Source organism: Pinus tabuliformis, chromosome 6 (assembly GCF_031772625.1).
Source record: "Pinus tabuliformis cultivar Carrire ecotype Pingquan chromosome 6, CPIR1, whole genome shotgun sequence".
Classification (NCBI taxonomy): Eukaryota; Viridiplantae; Streptophyta; class Pinopsida; order Pinales; family Pinaceae; genus Pinus; species Pinus tabuliformis.
Window position 1 is genome coordinate 1,863,568,635 of NC_142292.1, and position 5,398 is coordinate 1,863,574,032.

Below are 5,398 nucleotides of genomic sequence, written 5' to 3' on the forward strand. Positions count from 1 at the left end.
CTGCTTGTATGATGAGGTTAGAGTTGGCCATGCAGGATAACACTCCAATGTCTTTTCCAGGAGGTATTTTCCAAACATGAGTTCTGCGAAGGCCAACAGTTTGTTCTCGTCATTAAGGGGAGTGACATTGTGTTTCATATACCTCTCGGATAACACCCGGATTTGGTTGCATCTGCCCTTGGACGGAAGCCACATGTAGACCATTCTATAGTAAAATATCCATCTAGCTTGTTGGACCAGTCTCTGCTGAGTAGTAGGTCATATCCTTCTGGTATGTCCATAACAACTATGTTGATGCATTGGTGGACTTGACCATCATGGGATAATTGGTTGATCACATCTCGAAGTTCACCAATGGTTGGTACTAAGGTTCTGTCAAGTTGGATGATTCTCGTGGATGTTTCACTCCATCGTGCATTGATCTTCTTAGCAATGGAGAGCGGAATGACATTGGTTGCTGTGCTAGAATCAACCAAGCAGTTGTGAACATTGTAGTTGAAAACTTCGAATGAAATCAGGAATGGGGGGCAACCTGAGTTTGATTCTTCCATCCAGAGTGTATTGAGCATAGTAGATAGTGATTTGGGAGGTGTGCTTGCTCCCTTGCTGGTAGAGGTTGTGCTGTCCGTTGTTGTTTGTCCCAACGCACGAAGCAGGATATCTCACTGACTCTAGACATTGGCTAACTTGAACAAACTGATGTTCGCCCAAGTTTTCTTTATGTCGTCGACTATGTTGTAGTCCAGAGGTGGTAGACTCACCGAGGTGTCTGGGGTGGAATGGATGTTCGTGTTGTCCGGTGGAGTGTTCTGCAACTTGTTGCTCATGGATGTACTCTTATCCACCACTGTCTTCCTGGACTTGCTTTGTGTCTGTTGCTTCGAGGCAGCTGGTGGATCAGCCTTCTTTATCAGCTGCCTCACTTTCTCTTTCATTTCCCCAAGTGTAGGGGGAGCCCCTTTACTCCTAAGATTGTAACAATCATTTTTCTTTTGGAGTTGCTTCTCGGTGTTCGTCTTCGAGATTACTTGCGAGCACTAATAAGTGTTCACCACATGCCCAAAACTTGGTGTTTCGTTAGGTGAAACCTCTTCGCCATCATCAGTGTCTTTCGGCTGCTCCTGCATATCGCCTTTCGCATCAAGTGTATGAGTGTAGACTGAGGTAACGACTCGCTTCCAATCTGAGCAAGAGTTCTCAGGGTGGAACTCTTCGTGGAACAAATAGAAATTAGGATCGACGCAATGCTCGAGTTGGAACACAGGCTTTTGTGCAAATTTGGAAGTGAACCGGTTGTTGCTTGATGAGCCTGTTGATGAACTGCTTCTCTATCTCTGTCTCGGTAGATGGCTTCTTGCGAATGTGTCCATTTTTTGTTGCTTGAGTTCGGACATTTTGGTGGCCGAGTTCTTGACAAGGCGAGTGAGGGTCTCAATATCAATTTCTTCCTTGTCTCTACCCTTTCTCGTCGTTGCTTGGGGCTTTCTACTCGCATCCTTGGAGTCTTTCGTTGATTTGTCATCCTTGATGACACCAATTTCACGCAAGTCTTTTTCAACAGCAATAGCTTCTTCACGGCTTTCTAAAAGTGTTGGCTTCATAGCTCGCTTGATGAACTGCGAAATGGTGGTCAATAGTGTAGACGTGTAATAGTCAACAGTGATGGAGTCATGAGGTTTAGTGTCTGCTACAAATTTGTTCAGAATACGCATAAACCTCTGACTGAAGTCTTTTACTTTCTCTTTTCCCTCCATCCTCAGGCTTCCCAATTCCTTAAGCAACATGGCTTGGGTGTTGTCATCAACAAACTTTTCGAGGAACATATGTTTGAAAGAACCCAGTTCTGTATGGAGTTGGGTGGAAGGTTGTGATACCAAGCAGCTACACGACTACCCAAGGTACATGGGAACAGTCTACATGCTACGTCGTCATAATGTCCCTCAAGGGTATGCAGCTGTAGGTAGAAGTTGTCTAAGTGGTCTTCAGCCTTCACCATGTTGTCAAGGTTGAACTTGATGTTCATTCTCTCCGCTCGCATCGGCATCTTGTGCAGAACAACTGGGAGAGACAATGGTCCTTGAGTCATCCATTCAAGATTTGGGTCGGCCATCTCTTCATCTTCTTTGTCTTCTTCGGAGTCTGATGGTTCAGGATCTGAGTCTATCGGTTCGTCTCCACCTCCACCTCCTCTGCTACCTTCCCTTCTGCCTCCTATACCAAAATTCGATCCCAATATCACAAGAGTGCCTTGTTCGTCTTCAAGGAAGATTGGAGGTTCCTCTCCATCTTCAATAGCTTCCTCTAGACCTTCAAGTGTGGCAAGGACTTCTTCTTCCATTGATGATACAACAACTCCCGTGGGAGTGGCTTTTGGCTTCCTAAATGTGTGTGGAAGATGTTTTATGCTTGGGATCAGGTCGACTGATTTCATGAACTAGCAAGTGACGGGACGGATGGAGCAAAGGTGTTGATATGAAATCTTGTGTTCAATTCTAGGAGGTGAGGAGTAACCAATTGCAGAGTCGCATGAGAGGGAGTGTGAGCTACTGCCTTGACCAGATGATTTATGAGTGAGTGTGAGGGTAATTTCAGCCATGTACAATTGGATGCCCTCCTTCTAGCGCCAAAAATGTTGACGATGCTGGACCTGCCAACATTCAGGGGATCACCCCGGTATAACTTCCCAACTAGACCTCACACCATTTGGTGTGGGAGTCCCATCCGGTATGATGGCCTGGTTGCCATTGTCTTAAGGATTTGCCTCAACTCTTGCTTGTCAGCACAAGAGAGTGGTTCGATTTGTCTTCGAGAAGTGAGATTCACATGCCTGGTGAGTGTAAGTGTCACTTGTGTCAATGGTTCTTTCACTATCCAAGGAGGGGGTGAGGGTGGGTTCCAGGTCAATTGGGAGCAGTCCCAACACTGCTAGGAACACACAACACAACAGGACATGCACAACTTTCGGCATAGCAGTCCTCATGGATGCGGCAGTCACAACATAAAAGGTGAGATAACACGTACAACAATCATGGAGCAGTCTGAACGAGTGCAACGGGTGTTATAGAAAGCTTCATGTGAAAGGTTTGTCTGATGTCTAGGAGAGCGGTCTACACGAGAGAGACAACATAACAACATATACAACACATTTCCATTAATAAATTATGCATTACAATAAATGAAGTAGTTTAGATGTAGAACACAGGTTAAAGCAACATTCATTATAAATGTTAAAGATAAGTCTTACAACATATACAATACATGTGTGAAAATGTGTTGGCCTGTTACCAGGCTTCTGAATTGAGCGAAAGTTCCAAGACACATCATTACACCATACATCACTAACCTCGAGTGCGGGGCGTTGGAGCCACTACTTACTCCTCAAAGAAACGATTACAGACTCCATTGGCTATGTGGGAGGAGCTGAAGTGAAAATTCCTTTGCATGTATAAATGAGGGGGTATTTATAGCCAAGGGTGAAACTGATCCTTGTGGTTGTTCGACTACCCTCATGACCGTTTGACTTCCATGACTTTTCGACTTACATGACTCTTTGATCAACAAGTGGATCTCTTGGGATTCCATGTTACATCACATTGATTGACAACAAGCCCATAGTGGAGATGTGGGTGACATGAATCATGACGTGACTCGACATGACTTGACATGACAATGCTGGTGCATCTGTGCTGTTGCTGGAGTGCATGTCAATCTATAGTGCTGATGGGTGATGGATGTCTTCATGGTGTATCATAGCTTCACCTCCACATGGCGAAGTGCGCGGAGTATTCAATGGTCCTTGGTTCGCTTGATGAATCTTTAGCATGTTGTTCCTTGCTTCCATGAAGGAAGGCTTGATAGGCTCATCTGTTCGTGAAGGTGCATGTTCATCGCATTCGTCCGCTACGCATGCTTCATTTGTTCATCCATTGGTGAACCTTTCCTTCTGCATGTGCTCCCTTCGTTCATCCGATTCATCGTCTTGTCATATTTGTTGGTGTATTTGTACCTGCAGACATTCATGACGAGACGACATCAAATCCAAAACCTCCTAGTCTACCATGACACATGATCATTTCGGATGCAGGTGACCAGGAGGGGCAGCAAGGCTATGATGCGGGATGATGGCTCCAGTTAACTGCTAATTAAAACTGTGCAAGAGACACTGAGAGATGGAGATGGGAAATCTGGGTCGACAATGACTGTCTGCAAGGTCTGGCTTGACTGAGAAGAAAAATTGTGCAAATTTTAGGAGGAAAAATCTGAGCTGCTAGAAGACAAGGCAAGCATGCTCTGTGCATTTTTCAGAATGAACGAGTAGTGGGGTTGGACAGCTATATTTGCGCAATTTTCCAGAGGAACGGGTCGGGCTGCATGAAGGGCCAGCGGGCCAGGATTGCATTGTTTTTCTAGGGAACTGCCTAGGAGACTGGCAGCCAAAATTACACAATTCCCAGAGGGAACTTCCAGTTGGTTGTTAGGGTCATTGGCAGCCAAAACTACACAATTCCCAGAGGGAACTGCTAGTTGGCTACTCGGGAAGCTGGGAGCAGAAACTATGCAATTCCTAGAGGGAACAAGCAATCTGCTGTTAGGGGCTGCTGGCAAGGAAAAATGAACTGAGGTCGGGAGGTTGGCATGCTGATCATCTCTACGCAATTTCTGAGTTGAGTTGACTGATGGGAAGCAGAAGGCCTACTCATGAACATTGCGCAATTTCTGAGATGAACAGTTGGTCGACTATCGGGATGACTGACTAGGAAAACTGCGCAATTTTCTGAGGTAGACAGGGACGAACACTTGGTGTCTATTCAGCCTGTCTGTGCAATTTCCTCAGTTAGTTGAGTGGGTGAGGTCAGTGTCCTATGCGCAAATTTTGAGGGGAGTCAGTCCCGGGGTGACTGTTGGGTTTGACTGTCTGGGTGGCCAGCATGAGAGTTGATTGGATTGCTTGTGGGCAGCGCAGCTTGAAAAGACTAGCTTGGTGCTTCTACGCTATTCTGGTTGACAGTCGATCGAGTTGATGGCAGGGTGATGGTATGGATTTTAGAGGGGATTCTGGCCGTCAGAACTTTCATCAAAATAGCTAAGTGTGTGAACAATCGAAATATGCATAGGTGATCATACGAACACACACTCGCATGACTTGACGACGAAACGACCAAATCATCTAGACATACATGTTTAACATGATTGACCCACGATGTAAGTGACAAGTGCGACACTCATGATTGATCATTCATTGATCGAGACGACACTTGGATGACAATGAATGTGACTCCGTGTGTGAGTGCGACAAATGCTTTAATAGCGAACACAACAAGCACATATGAAGCGAAGACTTTGAGCATAACCAGAACATGGTCGCAAGCATGACTTAGATAACAGCATGAAGAGACTT